General features: G+C 49.9%; 1 long non-coding RNA gene across 1 annotated transcript; it reads left to right on the forward strand.

The window, feature by feature from the left end:
- The first annotated feature begins 326 nt into the window (after positions 1–326).
- Positions 327–6,110, forward strand: LOC105881657 (uncharacterized). Its single transcript, XR_012912551.1, has 4 exons — positions 327–596; positions 1,093–1,369; positions 2,133–2,293; positions 5,603–6,110. It is a non-coding gene; the product is annotated as an uncharacterized LOC105881657 (long non-coding RNA).
- The last annotated feature ends 9,726 nt before the right edge of the window (positions 6,111–15,836 follow it).

Consider the following 15,836-nt stretch of genomic DNA (forward strand, 5'->3'; position numbering starts at 1 on the left):
GCGCCCCGCCCCGCACAACTTCTGGCCAATCCGTGCGCGCCGGCCCGCCCCTCGCCCCGCCCCGGGCCCCGCCCCGCGCCCAAACTTCCCCCCAATCCGCGCGCGCGCCGCCCCGCCAGCCGGGCTCCTGGGCCTTAACCCTCGCGGTGCGGGCGGCCCCGCGGGCGGCCCTGCGGGCCGGGCGGCTCCCCGGGGCGGGGCTCTCCCCGCCCGGCCCCTGCCGGGCCCGCGCGCCCCTGGAGCCCGCAGGCAACTCGGGAGCAGCCACGCCCACCCCACACCCACACCCGCCCGCGTCCGGGCCTCGGAGCCCAATCCCAGGGCAGCCCCCTGGACCCCCAGAGCAGGCTCTGGCCGGGCCAAGGCCGCCTGGCCTCTGGCTAGCCCCGTCCCCAGCCTGGACTGTCTCCCTGGTAGTCCTGGGGCGGGGGCGAACTGGAAAGGTGCGGGGCGCTTCCCAGCCTGGAGGTCCGCGTGGGGGAGCCGTTGGGAACAGCTCAGGTCGAGATTGGCCGCCTGGGCGGTGGGGGTGGTGGGGAAGGAGCCCTGCCCCGAGCGCCTTGGCTTACTTGGTGCCCCTGACCGCCTGAGGGCAGGTATGTTTCCACAACTCACCTGGAGGCTTCCCCGCCTGTCATTCGCTAGTGATAGTAATCATCGCTAGTAATAGACAACGCCCCCTTTAATCCTGCTACCAGGCAGGTGTCCCCTGCAACAGGTGAACAGCGAAGACAGCTTACCCGCGGTTTCCCAGCCCGCATTCGGCATGTGCAGGACTCAGACCAGCCAGCTGCCGAGTCCAGCTCTTCCCTGTTCTTCCCCCGCACCGCCCGCCTGCACCCCTCTCCGTGCCCGCCCAGCACACTCGGCTCCCAGGCCGCTTAGCGCCATCAGCAGGGCCTCTGCCCCGCCCGCATTCTCTCTGGCCAGAATGACTGGGCCAGCCTCCTCATGGCCTCCCCTCACCCTGCCCAGTTTCCAGTGCTCTTAACACAAAACCCATGGCCTACCCACTTCCCACATCTCTGCCCCGCAGTTCCTCAGCTCTGGCCAAATTACCAGCCCCTTTTCCACCCCATGCTTTACCCTTAGGAACCCTGCCCAGAATGGCCACTCTCTCTGGGCTCAGAAGCCCCTCTTCCAAGAAGCCTTCCAGGGAAGATTGATATTGGAGAGGCCTTGCAAGCCAGTGTCTCCGGGTAGAGAAGAGCTGGTGAGGGGATGCCAGTTTTCAGGCTTTGGGGCTCACCAAGGCCCAACTAGTCACCCATCCCAAGCTGGTGAGGCCAGTGAGAATCCAGCTTCCCAGCCCAGCGTCCTCAACCCCATCTGTCTCTGGGCCAGTGTGGGCATCTCTAGATGGAGGGAGGTGAGCAGGGCCCATCCCCCATCCTACCCTCCTTGGCTCAACGTGCCCACTCTGCACCCTGGCCAAGGTCAGGGCATGGGCTGAGTGGCCCTCTCTGGGCTGCAAAACACCAGGTGGCCACGGCTGAGGCCTGACACAGCAGCAGCCAGAAGAGAAGGCCTCGGCCACCTGAGGACTGTCCAGCTGGGGCCAGGGGTCACAGACAAGTGCTTCAGAGCAAAACGAACAGGTGGGTGTGAGGTCCCAGGTTAGTGGGCAGGCAGCCCTAAACGTCATGGACAGGTTTTCTAGGAGACACCGCTGAAGCGTGAAGAGCTCCGACAGGTGTGCAGGCTGCCCAGGGCAGGTGTGTGAAGTGAGGGGAGAAGGTAGGCAGTGGGGAGGGATCTCAGCAGGTGAGGTGGCCCAGGCGGGCACAGCTGCGGTGGAGGGGATGGGACGGGAAGTTGAGACTGTAGGTAAGCGGGGAGGGGGGGGCGGTCCACAGCCCCTGCCGGCCTTGCACGCAGCCCGCGACTCAGGCCTGGCCATGCGCCACCCCCCAGCTCGCGCTCCCACCGTGCAGCCCCGCACGCCCCACCCAGCAGCCCCCCCTCTGCCAGCCACGCGCCACCCCCTCGCGTGGGGACACGCTGCCCCCTGGCGGAAGCGCAGAGTGTGGCGGACACCCAAGACCCTGGCCCGGGCTGCCCCGCCCCTTCCTAGGTGCCCTGCCCAGGCCCCCTCCTCCAGAAGCCCCCCACCAGCCCCTCTCTCACCCCAGGAGCCAAGGACAGGCGCCCCGTCTTGGACTCCCACTACCACTCCGCGACAGTTGACCAGAGTGTGCAACCAGACGGCCTGGGTGCAAGTTCTGCCCTTTAAAACTGAAACCTCTGTGTCTCAGCACCTCATCCACAACACCTGCAGGATTGCCCAGCACAGGTAAGCCCCAATAAGTAGTAATTTACTCTTCACAAGATCATTTAGCAATGATGTGCTGAGCGCTCCCTCCATGTCAGGATCTGTACTGGAGCTAGAGGTTTGGGCTGAATAAGGTGGATGGCCCAACCTTCTGCAAAGGTGGCATCTCAGTAGCAGGTGTAGAGACTGAAAGGAAGAGTATCAGATGGTAGAAAGAGCTTGGCAGAGAACTGAGATGAAGTAGCAGGGACCAGATTTGCACACTCTCACCTTAAACAAGAAAAGACCACAGGCAAATATATGTGAAAACAGCTCTCAGGACACTGGACATCATGCATCAAAGGACAGTGATCCTTGAGAGACTGGAAACAAAGAGGGGAACTGTGGATTGTCCATGCCCACTGCCCCAGGCACAGTGCAGTAGGTAGAGCCCAGGCAGAGCCCAGCAGTCTCCCTCCATTGCAGAGATGGAGGTGGAAGGGCAGGTGGCGGGAGTTTGCAGGTGCCCCAGAGGGCTGGAAAGGAGAGGGCTGCATAGGGAGAGGACCCCAGATATCCAGAGTAGGGTCATCCTTGAGGTCTCAGCTAAGTACAGATCAATGCAAGGGTGCGAAGGAAAGCCCTAAGGCTGGAGAAAGAGCCACCCAGAAGGATTAGAGCCTACAGGCAGCTGGGAATAGTGCCTGTGCCCAACAGCCAGAGGGGGAACCTTGATTCAAGGAGCATTGATTAGAGGGAAGAACGGTCTTGCCTCAGTAATAGGGAAAAATCAACATGAGACTAAATATGGTTCTGGTCCCACCTAACACAGCTCTAAAATAAGACCCAAAGGACATAGTTTCTAAGTAACTTAATCACATCCCAGAAACAAATGCAAGAATATTTATAAGTATACAAAAATATTTTTTTTTTTTTTTTTTTTTTTTTTTTGGGACAGAGTCTCACTTTGTTGTCCAGGCTAGAGTGAGTGCCGTGGCGTCAGCCTAGCTCACAGCAACCTCAAACTCCTGGGCTTAAGCGATCCTCCTGCCTCAGCCTCCCGAGTAGCTGGGACTACAGGCATGTGCCACCATGCCCGGCTAATTTTATATATATATATCATTTGGCCAATTAATTTCTTTCTATTTATAGTAGAGACGGGGTCTTGCTCTTGCTCAGGCTGGTTTTGAACTCCTGACCTTGAGCAATCCGCCCGCCTCGGCCTCCCAAGAGCTAGGATTACAGGCGTGAGCCACAGCGCCCGGCCTATACAAAAATATTTATAGGTATCCAGCACCCAGAAAGGTAGAATATGCAATGTTGGATACCCAATAAACAACTGTCAGGCATGAAAAGAAGCAGGAAATTATAACCCATATTGAGAAGGAAAAATCAATCAAAACTGACCCAGAAATGACAAAGATGATAGAATTAGTAGATAAGAACCTCACACATACTTACTATGGCTATATTTCATATGTTTAAGATGCTAGAGGAAAGACTGAATATGTTAAGTAGAGACATGAAAAAAAAAACCCTTAAGCCTCAAATTGAATATCTAGATATGAAAATTACAATATTTGAGAGAAAGAATACTTTGGATGGGATTAATGGAAATTGCAAAAGAAAGAACTAGTGAACTTGAAAACCTAGCAATATGGCCAGGCGCAGTGGCTCACACCTGTAATCCTAGCACTCTGGGAGGCCGAGGCAGGTGGATCACTCAAGGTGAGGGGCTCAAAACCAGCCTGAGCAAGAGTGAGACCCTGTCTCTACTAAAAAAAAATAAATACAAAGAAATTAATTGGACAACTAAAAATATGTAGAAAAATTTAGCCAGACATGATAGCACATTCCTGTAGTCCCAGCTACTTGGGAGGCTGAGGCAGAAGGATTGCTTGAGCCCAGGAGTTTGAGGTTGCTGTGAGCTAGGATGATGCCACAGCACTCTAGTCTGGGTAACAGAATGAAACTCTGTCTCAAAAAAATAAATAAATAAATAAAAGAAAACCTAGCAATAGAAACTATCTAAATGAAACAGAGAAAATGGGGAAAAGTGGAAAAAGCATCAGTGAATTACAATTTTAAGTGGTAAAACACAAGTATAATTGGAGTCTCCAAAGGCAAGGAGATAGAGGTGGGGAAAGAAAAACTATTTTAAGAAAAAAATGGCCAGAATTTTTTCAAATGTGATGGAAAATATAAACCCATGGTTCCGCAAAGCTTAACAAATATGAAGCAAAAAGCACAAGAAACATGAAGAAAATGACATCGAGTCATATTATCAAATGCTGAAAATCAGTTATAAAGAGAATACCTTCAAAGTAACCTGAGAAAAAAGACACAATTGGGATAGAGGAACAAAGAAAAAAGTGTTTTCCTGATGTCTTGTTGAAACAATGCAAGCAAGAAGACAGTGGAGCAACATCTTTAAAATACCAAAAAAAGAAAACCTGTTAACAGGGTATTATTTGCCAGTAGAAATGTCTTTTAATAACAAAGGTGAGGGCCAGGCACAGTGGCTCACGCCTGTAATCCTAGCACTCTGGGAGGCCGAGGCGGGCGGATTGCTCGAGGTCAGAGTTCGAAACCAGCCTGAGCACGAGCAAGACCCCGTCTCTACTATAAAATAGAAAGAAATTAATTGGCCAACTAATATATATATATATATAAATTAGCCGGGCATGGTGGCGCACGCCTGTAGTCCCAGCTACCCGGGAGGCTGAGGCAGAAGGATTGCTTGAGCCCAGGAGTTTGAGGTTGCTGTGAGCTAAGCTGACGCCACGGCACTCACTCTAGCCTGGGCAACAAGCGAGACTCTGTCTCAAAAAAAAAAAAAAAGGGTGCGGTGGCTCATGCCTATAATCCTAGCACTCTGGGAGGCTGAGGTGGGAGGATCACTTGAGGTCAGGAGTTCCAGACCAGCCTGAGAAAGAGCAAGACCCCTACTCTACTAAAAATAGAAAAAAATAGCCAGTCAACTAAAAATAGAAACAAAAAATTAGCTGGGTGTGGTGGCTCCCACCTGTAGTCCCAGCTATTCAGGAGGCTAAGGCAGGAGGATTGCTTCAGCCCAGGAGTTTGAGGTTGCTGTGAGCTAGGCTGACGCCACGGCACTCACTCTAGCCCCGGCAACAAAGCGAGACTCTGTCTCAAAACAAAACAAAACAAAAAAACAAAGGTGAAATAAAGACTTTTTAAGGTATAAGGAACTGGAAGATTTAATCACTAGCAGATTGACACTACAGGAAATGTTTTTCTTTTTAATTTTTTTATTTTGTTTTTGTTTTCTTAGTTTTTTGTTATTTGTTATTATCCTTTTTTTTATTGTCAGTGAGTTGATCTTTACAGGAAATGTTAAAGGATGTTCTTCAAGCAAAAGAAAGATAATACCAGATGGAAACCTGAATCTACATTAAGAAATGAAGAGCACCAGAAATGGTAACTACATAAATAAAGAATGTTTTTCTGGCTGGATGTGGTGGCTCATGCCTGTAATCCCAGCAGTTTGGGAGGCTGAGGCAAGGGCATCCCCTGAGCCCGGGAGTTAGAGGCTGCAGTGAGCTATGATCATGCCACTGCACCCCAGCCTGGGTGGCAGAGTGAGACCCTGCCTCTTAAGAAAAAAAGTTCTTAATATTTAAACTGTTTCAAAAATAATCAACTGTTGGCTGAGTGCAGTGGCTCACACCTGTAAACCCACACTTTGGAAGCCAAGAAAGGAAGATTGCTTGAGGGCAGGAGCTCAAGATCAGCCTGGGCAACATAGTGAGACCCCTATCTCTACAAAATAATTTTTAAAATTAGCTGGATGTGCTGATGTGTGGCCACTGCACCTAGCCAAGATGGTAGATTTAAACCCAACCATATTCATAATCACATTAAATGTAAATATTCTAAGCATCCCTACTAACAGGCAGAGATTTTCAGATTAGGTTAAAAAAAAAACCGAAGACTGTTTCTTAAAAGAAACACACATCAAATATAAAGACACAAATAGGTTAAAAGTAAAAGGGTGGGAAAAGATATACCACACTAACATTAATGAAAAGAAATCTTTTCAGGTGCCGTAGCACAAGCCTGTAGTCCCAACTACTTGGGAGGCTGAGGCAGGAGGATTGTTTGAGCCCAGGAGTTTGAGGTTGCAGTGAACTATGATCATGCCACTGTACTCTAGCCAGGGTAACAAAGAGAGACTCTGTCTTAAAAAAAAAAAAAAAGACCAGTCTGGTCAACATAGTGAGACCCTATATCCAAAAAAGAAATTGAAAAAAAAAATCTGGAATGTCTATATTAATATCAGCTAAAGTATACTTCAGAGCAAAAAATATTATCAGAGATAAATAGGATCATTTCATAATTATAAATTGTTAAAATTATCAAAAGGATATAACAACCCCAAACATGTATTCATACAACAACAGATAATAAAAATCCACGAAGCAAAAACTGATAGAAATGCAAGGAAAGATGGTCAAGTCCATAATTATACTCTGAGATTTCAACCCTCATTTCCCAATATTTGATTGAATAAATGGACAGAAAAACATTAGAAATATAGAAGACTTGAACAATACTACAACTAACTTGGCCTAATTTATATTTATAGAATAGTCCACCATTTTCTTTGCCAAAAGTTGAAACATATTTAAAAGGATTCAAGTTGTTCAAAGCACATTCTCTGACCACATGGAATAATATTAGAAATCAACAACAAAAAGATATTTGGAAAATCCCCTAATATTTGGAAACTAAATAATCTAGTCTTTCATTTCCCATGTAGTGAAGAAGAAACCAAAAAGAAAATTAAAACTCTTTTGAACTGAATGGAAATGAAAAAACAACATATCAAAAACTGTAGAATGTAGTTAAAATAGTACTTAGAGAAAACTTACAGCACTAAATATGTATTTTGGAAAAGAAGACAGGCTTAAAATCAGTGACCTCTACTTCCATCTAAAGAAATTAGAGACCAGGTATGCTGGCTTACTCCTATAATCCTAGCACTCTGGGAGACTGAGGCAGGAGGATCGCTTGAGCTTAGGAGTTTGAGACCAGCCTGAGCAAGAGTGAGACTCTGTCTCTCATAAAAATAGAAAAGTTAGCAGAGGTGGTGGCATATGCCTGTAGTCCCAGCTACTAAGGAGGCTGAGGCAGGAGGATCACTTGAGCCCAGGAGTTGGAGGCTGCTGTAAGTTAGGCTAATGCCACTCTAGCCCAAGTGACAGAGCAGGACTCTGTCTCAGAAAAAAAAAAGAAATTAGAAAAATGAGAACAAATGAAATGCAAAGTAATCAGCAGAAGGGAAATATTAAAGCTCACAGCAGAAATCAATGAAATAGAAAACAGAAAGACTATCAAAAAAACTAATGAAACCAAAAGCCGGTTCTTTGAAATCAATAAAATTGACATCTCTTGCAAATGGACCAGACAAAAAAGAGAAAAGACACAAATTATCAACATCAGAAATGAGAAAGGTTGGCCAGGCGTGGTGGCTCACGCCTGTAATCCTAGCACTCTAGGAGGCTGAGGCAGGTGGATTGTTTGAGCTCAGGAGTTTGCGAGACCAGCCTGAGCAACAGCGAGACCCCATCTCTACTAAAAATAGAAATAAATTATCTGGACAACTAAAAATATATAGAAAAAATTAGCTGGGCATGATGGCGCATGTCTGTAGTCCCAGCTACTCTAGAGGCTGAGGCAGGAGGAGTTTGAGGTTGCTGTGAGCTAGGCTGACGCCATGGCACTCTAGCCTGGGCAACAGAGTGAGACTCTGTCTCAAAAAAAAAAAAAAAAAACTTAAAAATTTTTTAAAAAGAAATGATGGCCAGGGGTGGTGGCTCACGCCTGTAATCCTAACACACTGGGAGGCCAAGGCGGGTGGATTGCTCAAGGTCAGGAGTTCAAAACCAGCTTGAGCAAGAACCTGTCTGTACTAAAAATAGAAAGAAATTAACTGACCAACTAAAAATATATATACAAAAAATTAGCCAGGCATGGTGGCACATGCCTGTAGTCCTAGCTACTCAGGAGGCTGAGGCAGGAGGATCGCTTGAGCCCAGGAGTTTGAGGTTGCTGTGAGCTAGGCTGATGCCACGGCTCTCACTCTAGCCTGGGCAAGAAAGTGAGACTCTGTCTCAAAAAAAAAAAAAAAAAAAGAAAAGAAAAGAAATGAGAAAGGTAATATTATTACAGATTCTACTTACATTAAAAGAATAATAGAAAATATAAATAACTTTATGCTAATAAACTTGACAACTTAGAAGAAATAGACAAATTTATTAAAAGGCAGAAACTCTCAAAGCCCCCTCAAGAATATATAAGATAACCTGAGTAGCTATATATCTATCAAATAATTTGAATTTGTAATTATTAATAAAAACTTTCCCACACACAAAGAATACTAGGCCCAGATGACTTCACGGAGAAATTCTACCAAACCCTTAAGGAGGAAATAATACCAATTCTACACAAACACTATCAGAAAAGTGAAGAGAAAGGAATACCTCCCAACTCATTCGATAAAGCCAGCATTACTCTGCTACCAAAATCAGAATTACAAGAAAAGAAACCTACAACAATATATGTCATGAACATAAATGCAAAATGCTTTTTATTTTAATTAATCAAATCCAACAATACAAAAGAAAAGTATACTACCTCATGATAAAGTGGGATTTATCCAGCAATGCAAAGTTGGTTTAACATTTGAAAATAAATTAATGCAACTTACTGTTGACAGAAAAACAATGAGGCCAGGCACAGTGGCTCATACCTGTAGTCCCAGCACTTAGGGAGGCTGAGGCAGGAGGATTGCTTGAGTCAGGAATTTGGGGCTACAGTGAGCTATGATCAGACCACTGTACTTCAGCCTGGGTGACACAGCAAGACTCTGTCTCCAAAAAAGAAAAAAGAGGCCAGGCGCGATGGCTCATGCCTGTAATCCTAGCATTCTGGGAGGCCGAGGCGGATGGATTGCTCAAGGTCAGGAGTTCAAAACCTGCCTGAGCGAGACCCCATCTCTACTATAAAAAAATAGAAAGAAGGCCGGGCGCTGTGGCTCACGCCTGTAATCCTAGCTCTTGGGAGGCCGAGGCGGGTGGATTGCTCAAGGTCAGGAGTTCAAAACCAGCCTGAGCAAGAGCGAGACCCCCGTCTCTACTATAAATAGAAAGAAATTAATTGGCCAACTGATATATATAGAAAAAAAATTAGCCGGGCATGGTGGCACATGCCTGTAGTCCCAGCTACCCGGGAGGCTGAGGCAGAAGGATCACTCGAGCCCAGGAGTTTGAGGTTGCTGTGAGCTAGGCTGACGCCATGGCACTCATTCTAGCCTGGGCAACAAAGCGAGACTCTGTCTCAAAAAAAAAAAAAAAAAATAGAAAGAAATTAATTGGCCAACTAATATATATAGAAAAAATTAAGCGGGCATGGTGGCCCACGCATGCCTGTAGTCCCAGCTACTCGGGAGGCTGAGGCAGTAGGATCACTTGAGCCCAGGAGTTTGAGGTTGCTGTGAGCTAGGCTGACGCCACGACACTCACTCTAGCCTGGGCAACAAAGTGAGACTGTCTCAAAAAAAATAAAGAAAGAAAAAAGAAAAAGGAAAAACACAATATGATGACCTCAATAGATGCAAAAAGCATATGACAAAATTCAACATCTGTTCCGGATTTTAAAAATCAGCAAACTAGGAATAGAAAAGAATTTTCTCAACCTGATAAAAGTCATGGGGAAAAAAAACTACAGTTAACATCACACTTAACTTTGAAAGACTGATGCTTTCCCCTAAATCAGGAACTAGACAAAATCAACTCTTTCCACTTCTATTCAACATTGTATTAGAGATTCTAGCCGGTACAGTATGTCAAGGAAAAGAAATAAAAGGGATCCAAATTGGAAAGAAAGGAATAAAATGGTCTTTATTTGTAAATGACAAGATCATCTTTGCAGAAAATTCTGTAGAATCTACCAAAAAAAAAAAAAAGGCCACTAGAACTAACAAGTTAACAAGCACACTTAGCAAGGTAGCAAGATACAAAATCGTAAAGGATGTGCAGTGAACTTTGATACGCTGCTGGCAGAGCACATAAAATGACACAAACATTTTGGAGAAGTTTGGCAAGTCTTACAGAGCTAAGCCTGCATCTGACACATGAGCCAGTCATTGCACTCCTAGGTCTTCACCCAACGAAAGGAAGGCGTGCGTCTACACAGGGTTTGTGCACAAATGTTCAAAGCAAACCCAAACTGGAAAACGTCCATCAACAAGTGAAGGGGCAAACCAGTTCCTCTACATCCCTACAATGGAATACTACTTGCCAATAAAAAGGGATGAACCACCAACACACACAGCAACACTGCTGACTCTCAGAATAATTAGGCCGAGCCAGGGAAGTAGCCAAAGCAGGTGGCCACCCCGCATGGTTCCATCGTGTAAACTTGTAGGAAGATTCACTGTCAGTGACCGAAGGCAGCCAGTGGTGGCCGGGGCTGGATCAAAGGAGGCAGTGAAGTGGGGTTCAAAAGGGGCATGCGGTAGCTTCCAGGGGGTCACGTGCACAATCTAGATGCTGACTGGGATGTCATGGATATACACAGCGTCAGAATCTGTCATGTGTTACACTTCAAATGGTGCAGTTCTGTGTCAAGCATACCTCAATAAAGGTGTTATTTAATGCAAACGAGACTGACTTGCTAGAAGGACACAGAGGAGAGCAGCTGTGGAGGGGCAGGAGCTTGCTGAGATGGACTCTGCCGGTGTCGTGACCACCTGACACAGTGGGCGTATATTGTTTTAGACTTTTTAATGCACAAATGGCCTCTCTGGTTCCACCTCTGTCTCGTGGCCTCCTCACTGGAGCTCTCCGTCATCAGAGCCCGGCTGGCCTTGTTTTCCTGCCTGCTCTGGAACCACTGTTTGGAAGAACAGTGGCTGACTTCATCTCCAAGGGACATTTCAGGGGCAGCCAGTGATGTGGTCAGAACTGCAGGGGTGCTGGCTCCGTGCTAAGCCCCGGTCAGAGGACACAGGCATTTCTTAGCCTTGACCCAGAGTCCCTGTTATGACAAATGTTTGTGTTCCCTGAAAATGTGTATGTTAAGCCCTAACCCCAATGTTATGTGGAGATGGAGCCTTTGGGAGGTGATTAGGGTTAGATGAGGTCATGAAGGGCCCATGATGGGACTAGTATCCTCAGAAGGAGACCAGAGCTCCGGGCTGGGCAGGACAGCAGGCCGAGGGACTCACCTGCACTCCTGCTGTGGTTGGGACCCTGAGCTGTCCTGGCCTCCCACACCTCCAGATGGAGAAGCTTGGCCTGCTCAGGCTGTCCCCACCATTGCCATGGCCCAGTCTCTCTACTGGGGCTTTCTGCTGCTCTCAGGAGTGCAGTGGTCTCAGTGGACTCCCAGGCCTGCTGGCCTTCCTCTGCCCCCTCCCTCAGGCTCCTAGAGGAGCCACTGTCCTACAAGCCAGACCTAGACTCCGAAGAAGGGGCTCCGCTGGGTGTGATGGCAAGGGAACCGGGCTTTGGCCACTTGGGACTGCTGTGTGGAGATGTTCTCGGCCCAGCCTCAGCCTCAGTGGGGAGAGGGCCCCTCTTCTGTGCCAGTTGGGCTGCAGGGGGGATTCCTGAGCTGGCATTGGGGTGCTACAGTCCAGGTGGGCAGGGCAGGTCTTGTCCTATATCCTGTAAGGTCCTGCATGGCAAGGTCTAGGCAAAAGGCCAAGGGAAGGGGACATGCAGACCCCAGTGGCTACACCCAGGCCTCTCCCAGCCCCAGGGAGGGTGCACTTACAGCACCACCAAGGAGCCTGTCCAGCCCAGGGCCAGCCTCCATCCACAGGCTACAGTGAGGCGCAGGCTCAGCTCAGCCCTCCTTCCCCACCCCCTCCCCCACCAGTGACAGGTGTGGCTCAGGACACAGCCCCTCCAGACCAGGTTCTGGGCCAGGTGGCAGATCCAAGGAGTCTTGGGCTCGCCTTGTGGGTGGGAATGGCCTCACTGGATAGCCCTGGCAGTGTGGGAGGACATGCAGAGGACAGGGGCTGGCAGACCTGGGTTGGTTACCATGGCAACAGGAATGATTATGTAAAGACAAGAAGTCTCTTTGGTGAAACTGAGGGCTGTGTGAGTGGCTAAGGGTGGGTGGGGCTTTGGGGCTCTGCGGGGTGCAGAGGGCTGGGTGCTGGAGCCCAGCTGAAGGCTTGACCCTACGGGGGCCCTTATTTGCTGAGGAACAGCAACTTGCAAGGAAAGGAGGGACACCTGGAGCCATAGGAGTGGTGCAGGGGCAGACAGGCAGGTGCTTGAGAGCACCCAGTCCCTGTGCCAGGTGCCCCCACCACATGTAAAACGCCTGTCTGTGTCTGCACCGGGGCAGCTGCCTGGAAACTGGTGCCAACTCTGCTCAAGACTCACCCCCACCTGCCAGTCCTCTGCCCCACATCAGACCAAGGTGGGCTCCAGGAAGAAGTCAATCCATAGAGTTCCAGGCTGATCCCTACTGGCAGGAGCCTGGGGAGCCTCACAGGGTGGAACTAAATTCATTAAGCAAAACACAAAACGTGGGTTTGGCAGGCCAGCCACCTCACTGACCAGGACTGAGGTCTGGTATGCCTGCCAGAGCACCTGGAGACTGAGTTAACTGCCCTGGACCAGCCTGGCCTCAACCCAGCCTGCCCACACTGCAGCCAGAAGGCCAGGACCTCCCCCTGCAGGGCCTGCCCTTCGGGTGTTCCCAGGGCCTGCACCAGGAACTTGCTGAAATACGGACTCCCGGGCCCACCTCAGACAGGCAGAGAGTCAGGACCTGCACTCTGACAAGGTTACGGGTGACTCCTAAGCACAGGAGCATTTCTGGAGCCACAGGCCCTCTGGGGTCCGTGGCAACCACAAAATGACTGCCCGGGCAGACTCCAAAGCACTGCTTGAAATACTTGCTGGCAGAAAGTCTGTAGGTCTGGCAGGCATGTATGGAACACAAACCACCACAACAAGGCTTCGCGGCCTCTTGTCCAGTTCCCAGACTGCAGCCAATTCATGGACCCAGAGACCTTGTTAGAAGGGGAGACCGGGTACCTCTGAAAAGGACCTGGCCACACAGCCGCTGCTGCACACTCCCACTCACACGGGAGACTGGGGGCCATTTCCAGGGACTCCGCCCTGGGACGAGGGAGGTAGTGAGACCCCCAGGGTTTACTGGACAACAGCTCTGACCTGCTGCTGACACTGCCACCTGCCGGCCACCATGACCCACTGGTCAGAAGGCGCTTTGGGAAATGTAGCAAAGGTGGGGTATCCACTGAGTCTGCATGGGGGGGGGTGTCTGCAGATGCTTCCTGTAGCTATTGTGCAGGTCCCCAGGAGGTCTAGCAGGAACCTGCGCAGTGCCCTGACCTGCAGAGGGAGGGCTTCTTTCCACACTCTCTATCTCTTGCTAGCTGGGTGTTGAGCATTGGTAGGTTCTCACCACCTCACCACTGGCTGCATTAACTGCAGCCGAGGTCCGCTGCAGTTGGATAAGCCAACCAGCCCCTGGCGCTTGGTGCACTGATGCTGCACTGGCAAATGCTCACTCCTCTCCCCATTGAGAAAGAAAAGCAATCGCAGTATGTCTTCCCGTGACAGAGACATCAGCACACCTTCAGTTTGCCTTGATGAACCCACGCTTCTGTGTAATTATGGTCGGGGATCTTCACTTCCTCGATGACATTATGCTAACTGGGCGTGGTAAGGACAAGATAGCAAGTGCCCCAGATGACTCAGGAAGACATGCTTTCCAGAGGGTGGGAGAGAAACCCTGTGAAAGTTCAGAGCCTCCAGTGAAGGTTTTAGGGACCCAGTGATCTGAGAAATGTTGAGATATGCTGCTTAAAGTCAGATGTGGTGTTGTGCCTCACACCACCCACTTCTAAGAGGCACAGTGCTTGGTGGGACTCTGGATCTGGGGTGCAGCATGTACCACACCTGAACATCCCACTCTGCCCCATGTCCTGGGCAACAGGCAATGCTGGCAAACACATGCTCTGCAGTGGGTCCAGGTGTAACAGAAACAACCTTGCTGCTGGCATGGATGGTCCAGCAGACCCAGCCTTGCCTGAGTACCTGGCGGGGACACCATGCCCTCTGGAAAGCACCAAGAGAATGGCCACCAAGCCCAGACCCCTAGCCTCCTAGGCAAAGGCCACTTCCTCCCCTGTCACAATCCACTCTCCACTTAGAAAGCCACTCTGGGCTCTCCGCTCCTCAGCCCTGGTGAAGGTCTAACACCATTCACCCGTCAGCCCAGGGAGAGCTGAGCGCCCGCACCATCACATAAGTAGCGAGACCAGGCCAAGCACATCTGGAAGTAAAAGCCCACGAACAGAAGCTCAAGCTCCCACTTCCTGCCCCTTCTGAACAGCCACACCCCTCTCAGCCTGCACCAAGGCTCCACAACGGGTTTCCTGCCTGCTGCTGAAGGCAGAAGTAGTTGTGGATGTACTGCACACTGTGCCACCCAGAAGTGGACAGCTGCTGCGTCACCACTGCTGGGGGCTAGCCCTAGGAGCGGGGCGTGGAGGGGTCTGCTCCTGGTGTGCAGGGCCAGGTGGCACATTTAGCCCATGCTTGGCTCTGTATGGGCAGTACTCACGTTAGCCAGCTGGCTAAAGACAGGAAGCTTGTGGGCAAGGAGACATGGGGAACAGACAGAAATGTGGCCCCTGGGATGGGCACAAAAGGAGGGTGTGAGTCCAGCAGAAACACCTGCATTTATCCAGAGGGCACCCACCACCCTGGAGATGCTCATGACCAGCGATGTTGAATCCCAGATCCTTTAGGCCACCCCATAAATGCTCCATGGGCCCAGATGGACAGTAGCCTCAGCAGCAGGGACAGAGGCTGTGTGCAATTGACCAAGATGGACCTTCCTGGCTCACAGCACAGGTTCAAGCCTGACCCACCAATGGCAAAGGCCAAAGCTAACCCACCAGTGAGACCAGAGGGTGGGGACGAGTCAGCAACCCAGTGGCTGCCTGACAATCTCAAGGGCTACTGCCCTAGTGGAGATGGTGACCCAGCCTCGCGAGGAGAGACACAGCACAGATCCGGCTTTGCTGTTGCAGCTGAGACCAGTGCCGGCACCACTGCGTGGGGACTCACAGAATTGCCCACTGACCACCACATCACCTCCAAAGGAGGGGCCCATCTCACCCTGCTAACAGCAGGCCCATGCTGCAAATCCACAGCTGAGGGGAAACTTTGAATGTGTTTTGCTGCTGCTTTTGCCAAAAGCTAGAGCACCCAGGCCCAGGAATGAGGGGAGGTTCCCTTGTGGGGTCTCTGTCCCACACCTACAACCTGGCTCAGAAGGTATGAAGGTCCTGGTGTCTGAGAAGGGACGGTGTTTACTGGCAAATCCAGTCCCACTCCCATTAAGCTAGAGACTGAGATGGTCCCAGACCACAGGGTGTTCAGGCTACCCACCTGTTGGGGGGAATGAAGCTATTTTTCTATGGTTGATGGATCCCAGCCACCAAAGAGGGCCAGTGCTTGTTATGCATCTAACTGTGTCCCCCACAAAATTCATATATTGA

Source organism: Microcebus murinus, chromosome 16, assembly GCF_040939455.1.
Source record: "Microcebus murinus isolate Inina chromosome 16, M.murinus_Inina_mat1.0, whole genome shotgun sequence".
Classification (NCBI taxonomy): Eukaryota; Metazoa; Chordata; class Mammalia; order Primates; family Cheirogaleidae; genus Microcebus; species Microcebus murinus.